Source organism: Hemitrygon akajei, chromosome 27 (assembly GCF_048418815.1).
Source record: "Hemitrygon akajei chromosome 27, sHemAka1.3, whole genome shotgun sequence".
In the NCBI taxonomy this organism is placed as follows: domain Eukaryota; kingdom Metazoa; phylum Chordata; class Chondrichthyes; order Myliobatiformes; family Dasyatidae; genus Hemitrygon; species Hemitrygon akajei.
Window position 1 is genome coordinate 13824912 of NC_133150.1, and position 24878 is coordinate 13849789.

Sequence of the window (24878 nt, forward strand, 5' to 3'; positions counted from 1 at the left end):
CACTAGAGGGGGCCACAAAGTCGGACTTGGTAAATATTGCGAAAGGACTAAATCTTGCAGAGGTGAGGTTGTCAATGAAAAAGTGGGAGATGCGGAGGGCCATAACTCAGTATTATATTGAGACGAATGTGTTTTCGGCTGAGGTATTGGACAATATCCCTGAAAAGGTACCAGCTATTGGGACGGCTCAGTTAGAGTTGGAGAAATTGAGGCTGGACGTGGAACAGAGGAAAAGGGAGTATGAGCTCCAGCTAAAAGAGTTAGAGGTGAAAAGGGAGAAAGAAGCAGCTGAAAAGGAGAAGGAAAGAGCTGAAAAGCAGAGGGAGCATGAATTTAGGTTATAAGAGCTGGAAGCAGCTGAAAAGGAGAAGGAAAGAGCTGAAAAGCAGAGGGAGAAGGAGAAACAGAGGCAGCATGAGCTGGACATGGAGAAATTAAGGCAAGAGTGAAGAGCTCAAGGGGCAGACTGAGAGGAGAGGTTTAATGTTAGTAGGGAGTTTAGGTTAGTATTTCCGTTCGAGGAGACAGATGTTGATAGTTACTTCTTGCATTTTGAAAAGGTGGCAGTGAATCAGAAGTGGCCCAAAGAGCAGTGGGTTGCATTGTTACAAAGTGTGTTAAAAGGGAAGGCACAACGGGCATATGCGGCATTGTCTGTGGAGGAGGAGGAGTATGAGAATTACGAGGAAGTAAAACAGGCCATTCTTCGGGCCTACGAATTGGTACCTGAGGCATATAGACAAAAGTTCAGAGATTTAAAGAAAGTGTGGAATCAGACGTATGCAGAGTTTGCCTATGAGAAGGGTGTGCTCTTGGATCGCTGGTGTGTGGCAGAAAGGGTGGAAGAGGATTTTTGGCGTTTCAGGGAGTTAATTCTGATTGAGGAATTTAAAGGTTGTGTTTCGGATGATATCCGGATGTATTTGAACAAGAAGCCGAATAAGTCCATATCCAAATTTGCCAGGTTCACAGATGAATATGCCCTAACCCACAAGACAAAGTTTTCCTCGACTAAGAGTTACCAGAAAGACCGTAGGAACAGTAGAGAAAGCCCGCCGGCTGAGGCAGAAATTCAGCTGGGAGCTTGGGGTAAAAGTAAGGAGGAAGAAAGGCAAGCTGGCAGGAGGGTTCCTGGCTTGACCTGTTTTAATTGTGGAAAGGTGGGTCATATTGCATCTAAGTGCTTTGCTCCGAGGAAGGAGACAGGAAAAGGGAAAGCAGCAGTCCCTACAGGATGTATTGTGTCGATCAGCAAATCGATGAGAAAGCCCCAGGTAGATAGAATATGAGAGGGGCATGAGAAATTTATTTCAGAAGGGACCGTGTCTGTGAAAGAGGAAGAAGCACCAGTTCCAGTGCGGATCTGGAGAGATACTGGAGCTGAGCAGTCATTGATTCTCAGTAAGGTACTAGATTTTGGTCCTGAGATGGGAGAGGTAGTTTTGAGAGGCATAGGAAAAGGGACAGAAGCTGTACCTTTGCATAGGATCATTATAAATTGTGATCTGGTATCTGGACCAGTTGAAATAGGGGTGCAATCAGAATTCCTGAGAGAAGGTGTGGACGTCCTTCTTGGTAACGATTTAGCTGGTGGTGAGGTTTGGTCAGCAATGAAGCTGACGAGCCAGCCTGTAAGTGTTGAGGACCCGCCCCTAGGTTCCAAGATCTATCCCGCATGCGCGACCACTCGCAGCATGTCGAGAAAGGCAGCTGAGAAAGAGACCAGTTTAAATGAGTCCTGTGTGGATTTGGCTGAGATGTTTTTACCGACCCTGTACCAAGAGGGGTTAGAGGGTGGTAAAACGGAGAATAGGGAGGTGAAAGAGAGTAAAGGAGAGAAGGTAGACCTACCCTTAGCCAGGAGGAAATTTATAGAGACACTGAGTAAAAATGAGAAACAGATAAGGCTATTAGAAGGTCCAGGATTGGACATGGATGATCTGTCTGGCTTGACAGAACTGTTTGAAGAAGTTGAAGAATTTAAATGTGTTCACGATAATGAAATAAGGGCAGTCCTAGATGAAAAGGATGCCATTACCTTGAAGGAGTCTGCTGGGTTGGCAGATGAGGTTGTTTCAGCCCGCAGGGTTGAGTTTACTCCGGAAGGGAGTTGCCCAGAGTGTAACTGGGAGGATCAGGGGAACTTAGAATTTGAAAAGGGGACGGGTATTGAAAGCCTGAAAGAGGCAGATGTCCCGTTTGAGTGTGTTCAAGATGTGGATGCACGTGGTACTGAACCTAGTAATGAAACTCAGGAAGGGTCTGAGGTATCTGATTCAGTTAAAAAGGAATGCAGCCCTTGTGGGTCAGATGGACTTGGTTCAGTGAAGAAAGGGTTAACCTTCGTACTGGTGGGAAGTGAGAATTCCCAGTTGTTTGTGTTCAAAGGTGTGTTAAAAGTTAGTGAGGAGATAAAAGGTGATGATGTGGATATTATTATTGAAAGAGAAGGGAAAAGTGTAGTTCCTAAATTGAATGAAGAAAATTTAAAGTCTGGATTGGTGTCAGGAGCAGTAACCAGGCTGAAGGAACAATGGCTTGTTAACAAGGTGCCTGCGAATCAATTACAGGTTGATTTGGAATGTAAAGGTACCCCACTCGCTAATGTTATTCAAGGGTGTGCTGTGAAGAGGCAGAATTTGAAATGTTGTTTGGACAAAGAGGGATCGCTTGCAGATATTAAACTGAAAACTAATAGAATGAAGGGTCCTGAAGATAAAACTAACTACTTGCTTAAAAATAAAGAATTGTGTGGAAGTTCAGAAGATGGGCTAAGTTTGGAAAACATTGTTGATAAAATAACTCCTATGAAAGGAGTATACAAAAGCCTATTCCACACTGGTGAGCAAGCTAACCACGTGAGAGTTAACTGGAAAAGGGGCGAGGGTTGAAAAATGCCACTTTGGATAACCGGATCTGGTTTTAAGGGGTTTTGACAAAGCATGTAAATAATAAAAACACCATTGAAGATTGACTGTTAAGTTTGAAAGTAAAATAAAGATTAGTATTTGCATAAACTTTTGTAATATACATGTAAGCTAAGATCACAATTCTTTAGTTTTGTTTTGTTGAAGAAAAGGAATAAAAATAGGTGGTTATTAAATTGGAGTCTGATGCTACAGGAATTTATTAAGGTACAAGATATTAAGCTATTAAAAGAAGTGACAATGTAATCGCTAAATGTTTAGATGCTAAATTGAATGTATAACTGTATTACTCTGCAGTGAAAAAACTCTTTTGTATTGTTTTAGATTCTGAAATTCTGTAAGACTCTGTATTAGTTAACTTTTCCCAGTGGTAAAAATCCTTAGAAGGATGGGGGTGTTATGAATGAGGAGCAACTCTGATGGGCAGAAGGGTACAGAATCGCCAATGCCTGCCCCTCCCCCCTTTTTGAGAATCGCAAACTCGCTATTATTTCGGGTCTGATACCCAGGAAATGAGAGAGATACACAGCATGTCAGTAATGAGAGAGAGATGCAGGATAACAGAAAAGGCAGTTGTTATTGACAATGCAGGAATACACAAAAGTGAACTGTCTCCTTCTAACAAAAGCGGAACGGACCACTGATTACTGCTATTGTCTCTTGGAGAAGGAATTGTGTATTGAGTACTGTACTATTCATTGAAACCCCTCAGGGGGCAACCAGAGTGGTCTGGTTGAGGGATTGCATCATCCCAACCTGATTGACATCTGAGACCCCGTGAGTGGGGATAAAAGTAGGGTCTGGGGAAACACCCCTCAGACGCACCAGGAGAGACACTACGAGACCGGTGGGGGCTTGTGTGTGTGTCCACCCTTGTCTGGGTGACGAGTACTCCACGGAACGGTCTAGCTAAAGGACGGATATGGATCAAGATCGTACAAGGAAAGTCGGCAAGTTTTTCTCTCTCTCTTTCCAACAATTGCAACACAGTGATCAACAACGACTGCAGCCTGTATGAACTGATCCATCCAACAATTCATTATCCCCTAGACAACGATAGAGCTTATTTCTTATTGATTATTATTATACCCGCACTTTTAGGTTTAGTATTGATGACGTATATTATCTGTATATTTGCATTGATATTATTTTTGTGTATTTTTACTAATAAATACTGTTTTAAAATAGTATCATCAGACTTCAACGGATACTCCTATCTTTGCTGGTAAGACACCCAGTTACGGGGTTCGTAACAGGCCTATGCACTATTTAGGATTAGGAAGGTAATAAGAAAGGATACTATGGAACGGAAGCTGGTAGGCTGAGATGTGATTCATGATTTCCATAGCTGCAAGTGTAAAGGCACAAACTGAAATTAGGAGATCAAAAAACATAATAGAGTCACAATAAAATATCAAGAGGGAAGAGGAGAGTCAAATTGGCAAATTACGAGTATAACCCATCAATGGGTTATGAACAGATTTCATTTTCAGATCTCCAGAAGTAAATTTTTGTCCATAAATCAGAAAATACACAACAACACTCGATACAATAACAAGTCCTCCACAAATTGGCACTGATAAGAGCCACTTAACATGAGTATTTATTTATCATCTTTCCCTGCTTAGTTATAAATTATACAGAATCAGGAAGTCCATGAGTTTCCTGTCCGCAAAGCCTAAACACAATAAAAGATTTAAAGTTGTATTTGAAATATGATATAAGATATACAGAGGAGCAGAATTAGGCCATTTGGCCCATTGAGTCTACTCCACCATTCAATCATTGCTGATCCTTTTCTCCCCTTCTCAATCCCCCCTCCCAGCCTTCTCCCTGTAACCTTTGATGCAGTGTCTAATCAAGAACCTATCAATCTCTACCTTAAATACACCCAGTGACCTGGCCTCCACAGGAAACAGATATCTACAGGAAGTCTACTCTTGAAGGCCTGGCTTATTCCCCGTCTTGTCTCTGTGCCGACGTCTGACTGCCAATATCAACTACTTGAGTAGTCAGTCCCATCTCCCTACCAGCTAATAAAGTTGCTTAAACTGTTCATTTTATTTTTTATGATATTCATTTAAACTTAGACAAATAGCTGTTAACGCATATTTAACACTCACAGAGGATTTCTGTTTTACAAAACAAAACTAATTACAAAGGATTTCCAAACACGGGTATAATTCTTACAAACTAAGAGAAAATTAAAACGAATTGCAGATGAATGGGTAGTCCATGAAACTGAAAGCTGTGAAATGAAATCTAGTTCTTCTTTCTGTCTTTCTGTTAATCTCCTTGTCATTCCTAAAAATCCCCACTGCCTCCTTATATTTATGTTGTTTTGCTCCTAGATGACATAATCTGCATTTGATATTTTCTAGATACCTTTGCTGGGACAAAGTAATTGACCCAGATGTTCGAGAAGCTTCACAAGACAATGGTGCCTCGTTTAATGTACACTATTTAACATAGCCCCATTATCTTGCCTTTGGCTAATGCAAACAAGAAATATCATGATCACTTCACTTTTGCAAACCACATCTCTTAGCAGTCAACCTAGGTGTCCTTTTAACTTCAAGCAAATTACTGCTTGTAATTTACATTAAGTGCTGAAGACCATTTCTTGTTTATAACAAGAAGTTGAGAAAGGAATATTTGTTAGAAGTTTAACTTTGTCACAAATAACTCTGACCCTTTGGAAAGGCCACGCTGCTGTGTAGAAAGCTGATGTTAGTAATAAGCCTCTCAGGCCCTGGGAAGTAAATATCCAACATCTCCCACTCCCAACAGCTGATTTGGAAGGGCTTGGAAATATAAATGACTGTTACATTGCATGAGTATCAATATAAGCAACTGCATGCCAATTTCCAAAACAACTCTCTTACGTGGCCTCCAGTAGTGAAACTGACAGCTTGAGTTCTTGAAAGTCAACAGTGTTGGATTATTGAAGGGAGCTTATTTGTAACAGAGCATTTTCCAAGATTAATTCTCATTCGGATTTAATAATATTTTTGGGAACTTCTTCATATATGCGGACATCTATATGTCAGGCAATCATAACCCGCAGAGGACCTGTACCATTAAGTAATTATTGCACCAAATCCAATCTATTGTCCCTGATTATATGGGGGCATATTGGTGGTAATATTTCCCTGAATAACTGCCTTGCAATAACTAATGACAAGTTCAAGATTTTTATGCAAACATGGAAACCCCAAATTTACTGCTATGTGTTTGTGTAATACTCTTTGCTATTACATTTCTTGTGGATTCCTGTGGAAGAGTTCAATGCTGCAGCAGTTCCCCAGAGAGTACAGTGGGGGGAAAATGTTGGAGGAGTTCAGGGGGGCAAGCAGCATCTGTGAAAGTGAAGGGATGATCCATATTGCAGGCCGAGGCCCTGAAATCCATCCATCAGGTTGCCGTTGCCAAGAATAAGTCTAGTTAATCAACATTTCAGATTATAGGTTATTTAATTTTAATTGTTTTTGAATGTATTTAAGAGCATTTAAAAATATTTATCTGTTAACTAGCAGGGATTTTTGATTTTTTCAATCTAAGGCATATCCATGGGCAGCCACTGTTCTGATTCCTTCCACATGAAGGCATGGCACATGGTAGGCTCCACCACGATGCAAGACTTTCAATGAAAGGTTGGGCCAGCCAACAGATTGCAGGAAGTTGACACTTATGGATCTTTGAGGAGGTGAAAAGTAAACACACAGCATACAATGAAAACCATATTCTGGGCCTATACCTTGAAAGTATTACTTGTTAGGAACAAGGGGAATGAATTCCAGTTATAGGCTTGGTTTCACATATCAACCCATTGTCGGTGACGAAATTTCACCCAGATCAAATTTCTCCCAGATCAAACAAGGAAGTTGCGAAACATATTTGCATCTTATTATGACGTCAGTGACATCGTAATGCAGGGTTAGGTTTATAGGATAACAAATACAGATGAGAGCACCAAGTATAGCAGGAAGGGTTCCTTTTAACCCCGTTTAATGATTCAGTAGTGCACTGTTATGAATGGCAAATGTCATCCTGTATTTGTTTCTTTTTCATATTTAGGATGTAGACATGACTGACAGGAACAATATTTAATCCTCTTCCCTATTTACCTTTGTGAAGACAGTGGTGAATCAAATTCTTGAGCACTGCGGTCTTCGTAGTGATTTATAATCCTGCTGGATAGGGTATTGTAGGACTGGTGAAGAATTGGCAATGGGACTTTAGAGGTGATGGGGAGGAGGAGGAGAGGGAATGCTTTAATATTCAGCGACTTTGTGTTTATATTTAAGCACTATGTACACCACATGATATTACTGTTGATAAACTGTTGTTAGGTTGTAGTTTGCCATCAGTAAAGGATGTATTGCTTAAAGCTCTACCCTTGACACTTTCCTTCATAAGTTACTTTATAGAAAAAAACATATAGATGCTGCATTGTAGAAATCCACACTGGAGGTAGCTCCAGAGTTGTCGTCTCTTGTTCTTCTTGGGTATAGCGATCATGTCTTTGGGAGGTGCTGTTGAAGAAACTTTGAGGATTTGCTGCCGTGCACAGCTCATCTGTGGTGAAGGTCTGGAGTAGACAAGGTGTCCATCAAGCAGGCCGATTTGCCTAGAGTGTGTCAAACATGGTTCAGCAGCACTTAGTTTGGTAAATAAATACGTATGTCTTACCATTTACCTCAATGAGATATACAGCAGCTCAGGAACTGGAAACATAAATTTTTGCCTGGACGTTCATGGGCAGGATCAATGTACTCTGTAAAGGGAAAAGCTTAGGTACCTGTCATAAATTGACAAGGAGTCTCAAAAGCTATCTATGCCGGTCAGTTGTTCTGCTCGTTTTAAATTGCACACCTCTAGTGGTTGGCTCCAGGTCACAATTATTACCAGCTCACAAAAAGGCTCCTGCAAATGGCCCATATTCCTCAAGGGAAAGTTTTTGATAGCAAAAATAAATTTAATGGATTCCTTATCAATTTGATTTGGATCAAGTATTCATTCTGCAAACCTGAACTGACAAAAATTGAAATCAGCTTGTATTCTGAGAATACGTGACTGAAACAGCAGGAAATAATGAAGTTTGGATGTTCTAGAATGCATGACAGCTAATTAAAGTGGCAATTAGACACAGTAACTAACACTAGGTAAGTGCCACGGTGTGATGTAGGCGTCAGTTAAAATCTTCCTTTTGGAGAGATGTTGCATGTCACTGCAGTGGGTGCTGCAGTACTTGTTCAGGAAAAATAATGTGTGGAAGGAAGAGAGAATTAAGATTGCATGACAATTGATAATCCAAGTTAAAAGCAAATAATCATGTTCTGGAGATATTGTTTTGAAAATGGACATTATTCTTTACTATTTATCATCAGGATGATTAAGTATTTTATACAGGCTCCTTGAAAGCAAACTGCAGTCTTCAAAATATATTATCAGCTAGTAAGCATGCTATCAGTTGTAATATTATCAGTTCAAATATCCCTCAGTGTGCATTATATTGACTTAAATGAACAATTCTAAATCTGGATAGATGTCAACTCCTCCAGATGTAGAAATAAATATTATCAATCAGTGCCACAGGTTTATTGAAAGGAAGCTCATATATATTTTGTTGTATCTTAAATCGAAAGGTGACTAACTAATTATTGAAAATCATCCCAAAGGATTTCAAAATATATTCATAAATACAAAACATCAAATAATCCTAAGATAGTTATGAAGTTAAACACTTTTTTAACAATATTATGTTTTATTATTCAGGTCAGATTATGACTTTTATTTTTATTACCTAGTATTGCACCCCCATGCATGTTCAAACAGCTAGCAACCCTGCTGCCAGAAGCACTGTAGTATTACAGGAGCCTGCAGGCTATAACTATTTCTCCTTTAATAAATCCCAGCAGTCCAACACACTCAGTTTGTTTTATGCAATTGTAACTTGTAGCTCACTCGCTTCATAATAGATGGATGAAATGGGGGGGGGGGGGGAGCCATGAGTAAGTTAAATAGGAAAGAAAACCATCAGACTGAAGAGAGAATTGCACAAGGAACATCTCTACAGAGACGATAGTTACATATACTCTGAAGCACCCCCAATCATGTGGTTCTCTTCACCATGCTCGACCCACCACAGTTTGATTTTATTGTTAAAATCCTTTTTTTCTTCTCTTCAAGATAGTAAAATGAGGTAACAGTTAGCTTCTGAAAAGGTGTTGTCTACATTGCAGGCAGGTTTGATGGAAAATTTTGCAGCTATTATGAATAGTAATTGCTCTTCTTCCTTTTCCCTTTTCGACGATGAAATCAAGTGCATTAGGTTTCCCTCTCCTCAGGCAAAATAGCAGGCAAATTGCTTCATTATTTCAGACAATTGTTTTTTTTTTTTAAATTAATTTGAATGGGTTAATACTAGATTTGCTGATTTAGTCATTTCTTTTCTGCCCATGGCATGATTTTACTGGATTTACATCAAAATAAAATGAGATTTTAATATATAGCACAAAATAGACTTGTGTACAAAAAACAATCCTAATTTTCTATTCCAGGAAAGCATAGATAATTGTAACTGAACTCATAGTCACAATGAAAATCTTTCAGTAATAACACATATGGCACAGCAGAGGCCGGCCTAGCTAATCAGAATATGTAGGTCATGGCTGACTGTCTCTAGGGCAATGTCAGCAGTGAATCCAACTCGAGGAAGTGAGATCAATAAAAGTCCTTCAAAGCAAGTTAAGAAGGTCATCAAGCTGAATGAATTTCACAACTTAGTCCAATTCTTGGACACAGTTACAATGGCAAGTCTTATCTGCTTTGGAATTATTAATGAAAATAATTTTTAGCAAACATCTTTCAGCTAAAATGAAACTGGAGCACTGTTCTGTGTGTTCTGAATTAATAGTTGTTATTTCACATTCTGCATCTCAAAGTGACGTTAATCTGAATCAGTTTTTTTTAAAGTTGTTTGAAATAATTGCAAGATGTTTGCCAAAGAATATAATGCTCTTCCATTAATTTTGTATAAATTTAGACCCCTAAGCGCTGTAAGTGAGGTTGGACAATGCCTGCCAGCTCAAGCATTAAGACTACTGGTGTCAAGACAAAATCAGCAATGGAGGTCAGAGAAATGAAGTGTCTCAAAAGATTTTTTATACCATATCCCTGCAAATTTTGAATGTGATTGCTCTGCTGATGTTACTGAATGCAATTTATTGTCTCAAAACTTAAAAATAGAATAAATTCTATAGAGGGGTTCAGGAAGATTTTATGAATGGATCTTGGATACCATGAATTTGCCAAAGGCACAATCCAGATTAAAAAATTACTTACTTTCCATCCACAACTTTAAACTTGGAACTACAGGAGCTTTGGATAAGTGGAGTGATTGGATGGTTTTAGTTGTCATAATTACTAATAAATTCATACAGTGTAGAGACAGCCCTATTGTCCCACCCCATCCATGCTGATTATACTAATTCCATTTGTTGTGTACGTGGCCTGTTTACACAACTATATTATTCACAAAACCACTGGAGACAGGAAGTAAGTTTCATGGTTCTTTACTGATAGAGTCCGAACTTGACACACACATACAGATCAATACGCGCCTAATAGCGCTTGCAACGACGTGTTACTAAAACATAAAGTAGTCCCTTATTATAATGTAGGCTATATGGTACACTCCTCCCCTTTTAATTTAATAGTGTATCAACTGGTTTTTTTACTGGGGCGCTATGCTAAACAAGTATATTTACCCTTAACATACAAAGGCCTACCATTTGTTTACTAATTATAGTAAAGTAACTTAATAATATCAAATTATAACATGCCTTCTTTTTTCTTTACTTCTGGTCTAAGATCCATTTAGAACTCAAGTCTCTGGGGAGGTCTTCTCTACCTCTTCGAGTAATGTCTGTCCTGAAACGTTTGCTTTGGGGAATAAGTCTCTACAGGTATGTCAGGTGGGTCATCAGCACTGATGACAGATTTATCTGTAGATGAGGCTGATGTGGCCACATCAGGAGTGTTTGCTTCTATGTCCGGGGAGTCAGGGCAAGATGTCATTGTGTTTTACACCTGACCATTGAGGATTTGGTCCACATGACGTCTCCATACGTTCTCTCTCACCTCCACCGTATACATCAGTGGCTCGTCTATGTCAGAAATTGTACCCGGTTGCCACTTTTCAGTCCGGTAACCAAGGATGTTGCCTGGATTGGGGAGCATGCCTTATGAGAATAGGTTGAGTGAACTTGGCCTTTTCTCCTTTGGAGCGAAGAAGGATGAGCAGTGACCTGATAGAGGTGTACGAGATGATGAGAGGAATTGATTGTGTGGATAGTCAGAGGCCTTTTCCCAGGGCTGAAATGGTTGCCACAAGAGGACACAGGTTTAAGGTGCTGGGGAGTAAGTACAGAGGAGATGTCAGGGGTAAGTTTTTTACTCAGAGAGTGGTGAGGGCGTGAAATGGGCTGCCGGCAACAGTGGTGGAGGCGGATACGATAGGGTCTTTTAAGAGGCTTTTAGATAGGTACATGGAGCTTAGAAAAATAGAGGGCTATGGGTAAGCCTAGTAATTTCTAAGGTAGGGACGTGTTCGGCACAACTTTGTGGGCCGAAGGGCCTGTATTGTGCTGTGGGTTTTCTATGTTTCTATGAATCAATCCAGACTAATAAGAAATATACTTGAAATGACAATTGTTCACAATGTAATCAACAGGTCGAGAGAGTGGAGCTGTCCCAGTGTAAGAGCTTTTCCTCTTTAAAAGCTCTCGCTCACAGGTTTATGTCATTGTCGGATATGATGGTCAACAACTATAATTAACAGCATTTTTCTGTGCAGCTGACAGAAAACTTGAAACTCCTGTATAATTATTTGTGAGCATGGATGTCCTGAACTCCCTTGCAGCTAATTGTCAGTCTCATTACAGCACTTCCCCAGCATTGGTCTCCTAGTGGAGTGACACTTCCCAACAGCCTTGGACTCCTAGTAGAGTCCAGTGGAGTGACACTTCCCAACAGCACCACAGGCAATTTGTATGCTTAACCTGGCATCAGGTTCAACAAGTACAAGATCAACAAATTATTTCAGTGGAGAGGAACGGCTCTCAGGGAGAGAGATCTGTTTCATCTATGTCTGTTAATTTAAATAAACAATACATTTTGTTTTTCTTTCATATTTTAACAGTTTAAAATTCCTGAAATAACATGGGTAACTGTTTTAATATATTTTGAATGACTGCATGTATTTCTGATCATTATGAAAATTCAGGGGTTTTCATTCTTTGAACTGACCTGAGCAACTCTACCTCGACAACGAAACACTACAGACAACTTCATTATCTCGGAATTGTCTTCAATTTTTTTGTGCAAACGTCCTCTGTTTGCACCATCATTTTATTCTTCCCTGTATGGCATAATTCTAAGTAATAACTGTATAAATTATGTATAATTAATACTCTGTGTGCTATCTGTACCTATGTGCCTGTAATGCTGCTGCAAATAAGATTATTTTCCATTATCCTGTATTTCACGGTACTTATGCACATGACAATAAAATTAACTTGACATGAGGGTTTGGACAATTTTTTTGATTAGGGTTCGGGATTTTTCTGGCATTGATATTAAGATGACCCTGAACCATAGCATATTTTGCAGTCAGGACGTTATCACTGAAAAGTACTTTATGTGATGTTACTCCAAAAGGACAGACATTGATCGGGCCACAGATTAACCCACTGAGTTACTGGACACAAAACACCTAAGTATGCAGCACACACTAAATGCTGGAGGAACTCAGCAGGCCAGGTAACATCTATCGAAAAAATACAGTCAACGTTTCGGGCCAAGAGCCTTTGGCAGGACTGGAGAAAATCAAGCTGAGGAGTAGATTTAAAAGGTGGGGGGGGGGGGTGGAGAAACACAAGGTGATAGGTGAAGCTGGGAGGGGGAGGAATAAAGTAAAGAGCTGGGAAGTTGGTGGAAGAGACTCAGGGCTGGAGAAGGGGGAGTCTCATAGGAGAGGACAGGAGAACATGGAAGAAAGAAAAGGAAGGGAAGAGCACCAGAGGGAGGCGATGGGCAGACAAGGAGATAAAAGAGGGAAAGGGGGATGGGGAATGGTGATGGGGGGCAGTATGTGGTCTAATTTTGAAAATATCTGCATTATTTTGTGTTGGAGATAATTCCAGTCATATCAATTGTGAAAGTGAACGGGCACATCTGGGTGTGATCCTCGTTAACACGTCTGGCCTTTAACAGCAACAACACCTTGTGAAAAACAGACAAACGCTACGGGAATGGCAAAAATGGTGTGCCACAAGGAGTGGAAAGGAACTAAACAACAACAATGCATCAGAGGGGGACAGGTGTGATGCACCATCAATAACTCGCTCTGAGACGTGAAGGTGAGATATCGGCTTTTATTGACTGGAAGAAAGAACAAGCAGTAGTTGACCACCATACTACATCCTGGAGACTGAGGGCCGGGCTCAGGCCTCAATCGCCTTTATACCGGGGTCTGTGGGAGGAGCCACAGGAGCAGTCAGCAGGGGGCGTGTCCAGACAGGTATATGTAGTTCACCACATTCACCCCCCCCCCTTTGTTTTAAAAGAGAGTCCCCATGGGGTGAAGTTTCTTACAAGTATGTTTACAGGTTAAGTCTATCAGGTGGTCGAATCTGTCGCTGCGATCTACGTAGCACCGGCTGTGATTGCACGGGTGCCGGTGTTGATTGCACCGGAGACGGTGGTTGTGCTGGTTCCGGCCTAACTGGAGGTGTCAGCCCACTAGGCGTCAGTGATCCCTCATGCGTGTGCAAGGCGCCTGGTATATGCGCGTGCGAGACGCCCGGTATAGGAGTGTCATGAGGAATCTGTGTAGGGCTCGGTGTGCGCGGTGTCACCTCGGGTACAGGGTTCATAGTTACCGTGGAGTGTTCGGGGTAGTGGTCTGCTGCTCCTGCGGGCGCCAGGTCGCGGACGGAGACCGTGTCCTCCCGCCCATCAGGTAAGACCACGTAGGCATACTGGGGGTTCGCATGTAGAAGGTGAACCCTCTCGACCAGCGGGGAGTATTTATTGCTCCTCACATGTTTCCGGGGCAGCACTGGCCCTGGGGATGTCAGCCAAGCTGGTAGGGTGGTCCCAGTGACAGACTTCCTGGGAAAAGAGAATAGGCGCTCGTGAGGGGTGGCATTGGTGGACGTATATAACAGGGAGCTGATAGAGTGGAGTGCCTCAGGGAGGACCTCCTGCCATCAAGAGACCGGCAACCCTTTTGACTTAAGGGCTAAAAGTGTGGCCTTCCACACTGTGGCATTCTCCCTCTCCACCTGTCCATTTCCCCGGGGATTATAACTCGTGGTCCGACTAGTAGCAATGCCCCTAGCCAGCAGGTACTGGCGCAGCTCGTCACTCATAAAAGAGGACCCTCTGTCACTGTGGATATAGCAGGGATATATCGAACAGAGTGAAGAGCTGGCACAGGGCTTTTATGACGGATGTGGCAGTGGTGTTGGGGCAGGGGATGGCAAAGGGGAACCGGAACCGCGAGTACTCGTTGATAATGTTGAGAAAGTAGACATTGCGGTCGGTGGAGGGAAGGGGGCCCTTAAAGTCAACTCTCAGTCGCTCAAAGGGGCGGGTGGCCTTGATAAGTTGCGCCTTTTTAGGACAGTAGAAGTGCGGTTTGCACTCAGCGCAGACTTGGCAGTCCCTGGTCATCGTCCTGATGTCCTCAAGGGAGTACGGCAGGTTCCAGGCTTTCACGAAATGGTAAAATCGGGTGACCCCCGGGTGGCAGAGATGTGCATGGAGGGCATATAGCTGGTCGAGCTGTGCGCTGGCACACGCTCCCCGGGATAGGGCATCAGGGGGCTCATTGGGCCTTCCAGGCCGGTACAGGATATCATAGTTGTAGGTGGAGAGTTCTATTCTCCACCGCAAAATTTTATCATTTTTGATTTTGCCCCGCTGTTGGTTGCTGAACATGAACGCAACTGAGCGCTGGTCGGTCAGCAAGGTGAACCTTTTGCCGGCGAGATAGTGCCTCCAGTGCCTAATAGCTTCCACTATGGCCTGGGCTTCTTTCTCCACCGCGGAGTGCCGAATTTCAGAGCCTTGAAGGGTACGAGAAAAGAATGCTACTGGCCTGCCTTCCTGATTGAGGGTAGCGGCAAGCGCGAAATCGGAGGCGTCACTCTCTACTTGGAAGGGAATGGTCTCATCCACCACATGCATCGTTGCTTTGGCAATGTCCCCTTTAATGCAGCTGAAGGCCGCGCAGGCCTCGGCAGAGAGGGGAAATGCGGTGGACTTGACCAGGGGGCGGGCCTTGTCTGAGTAATGAGAGACCCATTGGGCGTAATAGGAAAAAAAACCCAGGCACCGTCTGGGAGTGGTGGGAAGAGAGAGTTCTAACAGGGGGCACATACGGTCGGGATCAGGGCCAATGACCCCGTTTTCCACGACATACCCAAGGATAGCGAGTCGGGTGGTTCCGAACACACACTTGTCCCTTTTATAAGTAAGGTTCAGGGCTTTGGCCACTTGGAAAAATCATTGGAGGTTGGCGTTGTGTCCGGCCAGTCGTGACCACAGATGGTGATGTTATCCGGATAGGGAAATGTGGCCTTCAGTTGGCACTGGTCCACCATCTGGTCCATTTCCCTCTGGAAAACCGAGACACCATTTGTGACACCGAATGGGACGCGCAGGAAGTGATGGAGCCTGCCGCCCGCCTCGAAGGCGGTGTAGGGGCAGTCCTCTGGGTGGATGGGGAGCTGGTGATAAGCGGATTTCAGATCTATGGTCGAGTACACCTTGTACTGAGCTATCTGGTTGACCATATCCGCGATGCGGGGTAGGGGGTACGCGTCAAGCTGCATGAACCTATTGATGGTTTGACTATAGTCCACAACCATCCTATTTTTCTGCCCGGTCCGAACAACAACCACCTGGGCCCTCCAAGGGCTTGTGCTTGGCTCAATGATCCCCTCCCTGAGCAGCCGCTGCACCTCTGACTGAATGAAGGCCCTGTCCCCCGCGCTGTACCTCCTGCTTTTAGTTGCCACAGGTTTACAGTCGGGGGTCAGGTTGGCGAACAGCGATGGGGGAGGGATCTTGAGGGTGGAGAGGCTGCAAGTGGTGTCAGTAGCGCAGCTGTCAGCATGGTGCTGGGTCGGTGTGTGTGTGTGGTCAGTAGCGGGGTATATGGCGAAGTCCGACAAAACTGAGGATTCCTGACAGTGAGTGGTGGGAGGGGCCCGTCATATGCCATAGTCACACTTTCGAGGTGGCTCTGGAAGTCCGGCCCCAATAGCACAGGTGCGCACAGTCGAGGCATGACCAGTAGCGCAAAGTTCCGATATTCTGTGCCCTGCACCACCAATGTCGCTACACAACCCACCCGGATGTCTGTGGAATACGACCCAGAAGCCAAGGTGATCCTGTGACTTACCGGCCGTGTCACGAGTCCACAGCGTTGCACTGTGTCCGGGTCAATAAAACTCAGTGCTGCCCGTGTCAAACAGGCAGCTAGTCCTGTGCCCCTCCACCAGGATGTCCATCATTGACCTTGCGAGCTGGTGTGGGGCGCTTTGGTCGAGGGTTACGGTGGCCAGAGTTGAACCGCCGTCTTGGTGCCCGGTAAGCACTGGTGGGTAGGGGGCGGGGTATGTTGGCACCGACAAAGATGGCCGCCCCCATCCGGGCATGCAAGATGGCGACCCCCATGCCTCACATGCAGCGCCGTCTGACCCCGCTCGTGCTTTAGACTTACAGACCTTGGCGAAATGGCCCTTCTTCCCGCAGCTGGAGCAGGTCGCTTCTCGGGCCGGGCAGTGTTTTCGGGGGTGCTTTTCGAGTCTGCAGAAGTAACACTGCATGGACTTGCAACTGGCAGCAGCTGTGGTCGGGTTCAGGGAGTTCGTGGATTCGCGACTGGCAGCGGCGTTGGCGAATTCGCTCACGGGAACCGGCGGCGGGGTCTGAGGTGTCCACAGAACCGGCGGGGGATCGCGCGGCTGGACAGCATCAGCGTTGTGCAGAGCAGCCTCCAGCGTGTTGGCCGTCTCGATCGTCGAGCGTAAGGTAAGATCAGCATTTTCCAGCAGCCGCTGGAACATACACTGACTTGATTCCTGTAACAAAGGCGTCTCGTACTAGCAGTTCCGCATGCTGTTCCGCCGTGGGAGTTTTGCAGTCGCAAGTTCGCACGAGTGTCTGTAGGGCTCGGAGAAACTCAACGCTCGACTCTGCAGGCTGCTGTCGTCGCGTAGCTAAACGATGTCTTGCATAGAAGGTGTTCACCAGCCGCAGGTACTGTCTTTTGAGGGCGTCCAGTGCCCCTTCGTAGGTTGGCAGGCCTCTGATAAGTGAGTAAACTTTCGGGGTGACCCTCGAGAGGAGAATTCAGTGCATAACAGCGGGTTCAGTTGCACTAACCTCCTCCAAGTATGACTGGAAGCATGCAAGCCAGAGTTCAAAGGCAAGAGCTGCTTCAGGGTCTTGGGGGTCCAAATCCAATCTTTCCGGACGTAAAACGGTTTCCATGTTTTAAAACTTCCAGTCAATAAAATTGATGCACCATCAATAACTCTCTGAGACGTGAAGGCGAGATATCGGCTTTTATTGACTGGAAGAAAGAACAAGCAGTAGTTGACCACCATACTACACCCTGGAGAATGAGGGCCGGGCTCAGGCCTCAATCGCCTTTATACCGGGGTCTGTGGGAGGAGCCACAGGAGCAGTCATCAGGGGGCGTGTCCAGACAGGTATATGTAGTTCACCACAAGGTGACACCTCAGTCACTGGAATTTGCTATTTGCTTAAGGTGGGTTTACTGGCACCTTAAAACCAGTCACGGAAGGAAAACTCTGATCTCAAACCTTCCACTATCATTCATTGAGTTCAATATTGACTGTGTTGTTTAACATGGCGGCAACCGCCAACTGCAACATCCTGCAGACAGCTCATGAAAGTTCTTCTTCTGCTGAACTGTGATCAACTGCAGCCTGTGCTTTGCACTTTGATGATGGACTTCTGTGCTGACAGAGCGACCTGATGCTTTCGCCGTCTCCTGTGGTGTTGGGCGAGGTTCGGAACAGAGTGTGCAGAACAGGCTCCTAAAGGCGGGACACAAACCTCCGGTCGACTCCAGTACCCTTTCCCAATTAAGTCGCCAAAACGGACACGGACAAGAGCAGAAGGGGAGCAGGTGCACGGCGTTGTCCGCCGGCGTTTGACTGGTTCTCCTCGCGCAGCTGCCAGAAGAAGGAGCAGGAGCCTTGGGCACCATGCCACGAGGTTCAATCGCACTCGTGGCTGTGGGACTCCTTTATGGGGGAGCTCTGCCGTTTGATGTTTAATGTCTTCAGCACTGAATGCACTTTGTGGCTGTGGACTCATTTTCAGCAGTTCATGTTCCATGTGTTTCTGGTTACTCCTCTTTTGCTATTTGCATGATTTGATTGTGGTGTTTCGGCACAGAATTGTCTGTGTGACTGAACCCTACGGTCATTGATACAGCAATAAACTGAATTGACTCAGTAGTTATCACCCCCGGACTGCTTTGGGGACTCTGCAGTTTGACGTTTAATAGTCTGTGTGTTTTATCTGCTCACTTTTTGCTGGTTCAATGGGTCAGTTTAATATCAGAATGTATACAATATACAACCTGAAATCCTTAATAATTTGTTCTTTTTTTCATGCATTTGATATTCTTAAGCAGGTTTCTTGGTGTTTCTTTGTTTCACGGTTATCTGTGGGAGCATGAATGAATCTCGGGTGGGGTACTGTATGCACACTTTGATAGTACATGTACTTTGAAACTGACTACTCCTGTGACACCAGTAGTGTCAAACTGTATCAGCCTCTGCCGTTCCGTTGGATTCATCACCGGCATGCAGAGGGGGAGCCTGCTACATGGGTACAGCCTGCTACACGGGTACAGCCTGCTCTCCATATCGTACTGCCCTGGCTTGTGTACCAAGTGGACAGCTGGAACACAACACCCATGGTTGACCCCGACAAACAGAGAGCCTCAAATCTCTCTAGCTCGGAAAACTGCTTACATGTATAGTTCATGCAGGATAATTCTTTTCAAAATATCATTCTTTACGATAACTCAACTTCCAGTTGCAGCCAATTTGTGTGTATTAAGCTTTAGTTCATTCTCAATAATCTGCTGAAAAGATTACAGGAGTCAGAATTTTATATAACCTGCTTAGCCTGAATTATTCAATCCAGTTTTCTGCTCAGCCAATGTAGATGCTGGATGGTTAAATTCGAGAGACATCCATGCCACAATTCCACTTCATTTTTGAGTGCAGTATCAGGCCCTTCTCCAAAATCCAGGAATGCAGGACACCAGTCAAACGCACGGCTTTATCCCAGAATGCATTGAGCCTTTGTGCTTTCTGACAACGTCACTAAACTCTAGACAAAGTACACTGCAGATGCTGTGGTCAAATCAAGACGTACAAAAACGTCCTGACGAAGGGTCTCGACCCGAAACGTTGACTGTTTCTTTCAATGGATACTGCCTGACCTGCTGAGTCACTAAACTCTGTTGTTTATCTCAAGCTATCAGTAGGGCCAAGTAAGTTTTCTCCTGCAGTAAACTACTCATTTCAAATGGTTTCAGAATATCAACGATATCCAAAAGCTATTAAAATGCCTCGCCCTTACAACAGAAGGCAAAAATCTGTTCCCCTCTCTTTATGTCTTCTGTCAAGGCAGACAGGGGTTTTCTGGGAACAAGCGAATCTCATGCTTTTTGCCACTGAAGACTCACCACCCATCTCCAGGATATGGAGATATAGCAGAACTGGCCCTCTGCATCTGGCCCAAGTGACTCCAGGCAACAGGCTAAGTCTAGGATTATCCAATCTGTTTCTCAGCAATCTTATTATTGGTGCCATTACTTAAACTCAACTATTTGTATACAATGAATTTGATAAAATCATCTAATAGATTATCATTAACCTTCAGAAATAAATGCAGAGTTGCCATATCAAGGCTCAAATTTTATCTAAAGTTTGAAAACATTTCATGGTCAATTGCAAAGCCTTCACTTCCTTAATGTTCTAATTTTAATATTCCAAACACCTCAAGTGCAAGATACTTTGCTATTTCAAACCTTGGAGAATGCAGAAACAGTACAATTTACAACTGGCTGATTGGTACCAAAGCTCTAACTTTGAGCTTCTGGAGGTCAGTCTAATTTGCAGAGGTTCAGAGAGCTCTCAGCTCAGATTGGGTTTGACAGTGAAAGCTTGTCAGAGAATGAGAGGGTAGGAAATTGATTACCGGCAGTCATTAAGTACTCTGAAAAGTTAAGCAGTCTTGGCCTCTCAGTAGGTAAGTGACCAAATTGAGGGCAACAATTGCATTAACCTTTAAAAAGTCTGGAAATGTTTCAAAGGGCGATTTCATCCTTCAAAGAGCTTTTTGGGGTAAAAGTAATAGACAAAATTCATTATCTGGCAAAATAAATGTAAGTTTAGAAAATAAGTTCTGTAAACAGAAGGGAGCTTCAGAGCACAGAAAAAAAATCATACCACAGCTTTTAAAAATCACTGCTTATGCATCATCTGGCATATGATAAACAAGTTTATGCATACTTCACACAGGATCTAAAGGCCTTTGAAATTAAACCATGTCCCGCCAGTTGCTGAGAGTTCAAAGAAACAAGGGTTTAGAAAAGCTGGAGATATTTCTTTTGGGTCAGTGATTGTTAATAGATGACATAACATAGAAGTTTTCAAAATGTTTGAGAAGTGTTGATAAAACAGTTCATGAAAAAATATCACTCCTGTGAAGGAGTTAATCATCAAAAATGACAGATTCAACATCAATAACAAGGATTCTTGAGTTTCAGGAAATATCTGTCTGAAAAATAATGTAGATGTAGTTTTCATTAATCATCTTAAAAAGTTTAGTAGATGCCATTTGTTTTTGAAACATGCATGGTTTTAGACAAAAACGGGAAAGCAGAATTAACAGTTTAGACAACTGCAACATGCCAAATGATTTCCTTCTGTACAATGAGTTTGTGTGAATCCACAGCAATTCCTAGTATGGGAAGTGTGTTTGCCACTCCAGTGCGAACTCTGTTTGCTAGATGCTGCATGAACCGCCTGCAATTAGATTTCATTAACACAATCCATTTTTCTCCTGATTTCTCCCTCTTTGCTGTCAGCACCATTTCTGCCTCAAGTATCTAGGTTGCTGTGCCACCTCAAAATAAAACGAGACTGATAAATTATCAGGTACACTGATGCATCGTCTGCTTCTTTCATGGCTCAGGACCAAGCCATCTGGATAGGTGTCTTCATGATGTTCAAGTTCAAGGAAATTTTCATTCAAGTGGGTACATATATACCACCAAGCAAAACAATGTTCCTCACATCACAGTACATATAACTCACACAAGGCACGAAGGTAATATTACCACAAGTAAATTTACAAATAATAAAGCTGTGTCGCATCCTAAAAGTCCTTGCCCTAATACTATGGTACCTCCTACCTGATGTTAGGGTGTTAAAGAGATGATTAGACAGATGGGAGGGCCCACTGACTAAGGACCCTGCATATGCAGTGCTCCTGATAAATATCTTGCATGTTTGGAAGAGAGACAATGAGTGGTCAGATCCTCTCAGTGGTCCCCACAATCCTTTTTAGGATCTTGCAGTCAGATGCCTTGAAATTCCCTTATTAGATGCTGATACAGCCGGTCACAACTCTCTTAATGTTGCTTCTGTAAAAACTGGTTAGAATGGAGGGGGGAGTGTAGTGGAGGGGGTGGGAGCCTCACCTGCCTCAATCTCCTGAGGAAGTGGAGATGCTGCTGTACTTTCTTGGCTAAAGAGGTGCTGTTGAGGGACCAGGTAAGTTCATCCTTTATGTGCACTCCCAGAAGATTGGTGCTCCTTAACTCTCTCCGTTTATGCAGTGTGGAGTGATCAACCTCCACCTTCCTAAAGTCTACAAACATCTTTTAGTGTTGTCCACATTGAGACACACGCTGTTGTGATGAGGCCAACCACTGTCATCAGTGAACACGACGATTCGGTTTGAGCTGGATCTGGCAGCACAGTCATGTGTCAGCAGCGTGAATAGCAGTGGCCAAGCTCCCAGCCCTGGGGGTCAGTCGTGCTCGGCGTGATGGAGCTAGAAATGTCACTGCCAAAACAGGCTTATTATGGTTTTTCCGTCAAGAAGTCCAAGATCCATTTGCACATAGAGGTGTTGAGATCCAACGAGGACAATTTACCCACCAGTATCTGCGGGATGACCGTATTCAACGCTGAGCTGACGTCGATGAATTGCATCCTGGCTGTGTCTTCAGGGGACAGTTGCATGTGTAACACTCACCCAACAGGCTGGTATATGTCTAGGGGAAAAGGAGATCCAGCCACACACCAACCCCACCTCCCGTACATGCAGGTGCTGTGAGAATCAAGTTTATGCCTCGCGCCCGCACACAGTATCAAATTCACACCAGATACCGTTATGAAATACACTTTAAAGAGTTTACTAAAACTAAAAGAGTACTAGGCAATACAATATATATCAAAGGAAAGAAAAAAAAGGCGCCAACTTATCAAAGTTCAGTCAGTTTAGTGCACATCGTTGGAGCTCAACCCTCGAACCATTCGACCCCTCGTCGCTTGCCTCCGACCTCCACGTCTTCGCACCTGGGACCACCCCCGGTGGTCAACCAAGCAGTGCAGCGCACGTCCACCTTCCTCGGCGTCTTCCTCTCGACTCTCCTCAAAAGACCGCGAAACCCCCCCCCCCAAGTTCCCAGCCTCACAAGACAAAATAACATTCCCCATTGGTTAACAAATGAATACAATCCCCATATCAGCAAGTCTAAAGCTAAACAACTGCGAGAGACACTTATCAGACAAAGAAGCATCCCTACTCTTAACAAACCAAAGAAGCCATTTTGAGTATCATACACAGGACATTGTACATTCTCCCCCCACCAGCAAATGTCATGCCCTCATGGCATTACTAGAGTTCCCCAAAGCTTCTTGCAACACACAAAACCCAACCCAGGTGCAGAAAGCAGCGACATAACTACCCAGAGCAGTAGAAATCACACTCGGTTCTCCTGGCACCACATATGTCAACCACTCCGGGAGGCGCCTACTTCTCTGAGATCTCCGTACCCGTTCTGCCCCACTGGGTTCCCTCTTCACCTGCGAACCCACTGTCTCGGACACCCCAGGTCTTCCTGACAGACCCTCACCCCCTTCCTCACGGGGGTCCTCCCTCACCTGAGATCTCTCCGGCTCACGCTCGGGCTCCACCCTCTCTCCCACCAATGTTGGCTGCCTCTCCATCTGACCCCCAAGACCTTTCCTCCTCTCACCCAACTCAGTATGGGAAGGGCCAGGAGCCTTCTCTTCTGGTACTGGAGCGCCAGCGAATGGGAACAGGGGCCACTCATCTGAGTCGTCATCTTCCGGGTTAGGGACCCGTCCCCGCTCTTCAGCAGCGGGCTCTTCCCTTTCTCCGCGCCCTCGCAGAGTCCTTGTACTAGGCGCAACCTCCCACTCTGGCTCTTTATCCACCTGCACCGCTTGACCCAGGGGCAGCAGGTGATTCCGATGGAGCACCTTGATAGGCCCTTTCCCATCCTCAGGTTTCACCCAGTAAACTGGCAGGTTCGGCATCTGGCTCTCTATTACATAGGGGCTGGCCGCCCATCGATCTGCCAACTTGTGCTTACCAGGGAGTCCCAAATTCCGTAAAAGGACCCAGTCGCCCGGCAATAATTGGACAAACTTCACCTTTCGGTCATATCTCCTCTTATTCCTCTGATTTTGTTTGGTAGCCGCCGCCTCAGCCAACTCGTACGCCCGCTGTAGCTCCCTCTTCATGTCGGACACCTACTTTAGATAGGGCTTCCCGGGTAATTCACCCACTTCCACCCCAAAACACAAGTCAATGGGCAACCTCGCTTCCCGCCCAAACATCAGATAATAGGGCGAGTACCCTGTAGCATCATTGCGAGTACAATTGTAACAGTGAATCAATTGTCCAATATGATGACTCCACTTACTTTTCTGCCCAATCTCCAGCGTCCCGAGCATATCCAACAGGGTCCTGTTGAACCTCTCTGGCTGAGGATCTCCCTGTGGGTGATAAGGGGTAGTCCTGGATTTCTCAACCCCAAGCATAGTCAGTAATTCATGGATAAGGAGGCTCTCAAAGTCCCGCCCCTGATCACTATGGATTCGCCTGGGAAGTCCGTAATGAACAAAATACTTCTCGCATAACACCTTCGCCACTGTCGTCGCCTTCTGATCCTTAGTGGGAAATGCCTGAGCATAGCGAGTGTAATGATTGGTGATGACTAAGACATTCGCGGTGTTGCTGGTGTCAGGTTCAATCAACAGGAAATCCATACATACCAGGTCCAGAGGTCCCGCACTCTGCAAGTGCGACAGTGGAGCCGCCAACGCGGGCAGGGTCTTCCTCCGGATGCAACGACTGCAGCCCCTACAGTATTCTTCGACTTCCCCCCTCATCCGGGGCCAGTAGAACCGGTCTTTGAGTAATCCATGGGTCCTTTCCACCCCCAAGTGTCCAGAATCATCATGTAAGGCCTGGAGTACAGTCTGCCGATACTCCTCCGGCAGGACCAGTTGCCAACGGCGGGGTTGGTCCGGAGGCACCGTTACCTGGTACAAGACTTGGTTCTTTAATTTTAACCGAGACCACTCCTTCAATAACAGAGGCACGAATGGGTGCTTCGCCTTCTCAGCCAACGCCCCATCCCCCCTCTCGACCGCTCTCCACACAGTGCCAATGCCGGGGTCATTTTGCTGAGCAGCTGCCACTTCCCCCGGACTCAGTTCCGGCAACTGTTTAGTCCGCAGTGCGGTCAGGCCACAGTAAGCCAGGGGTATGGCGTCG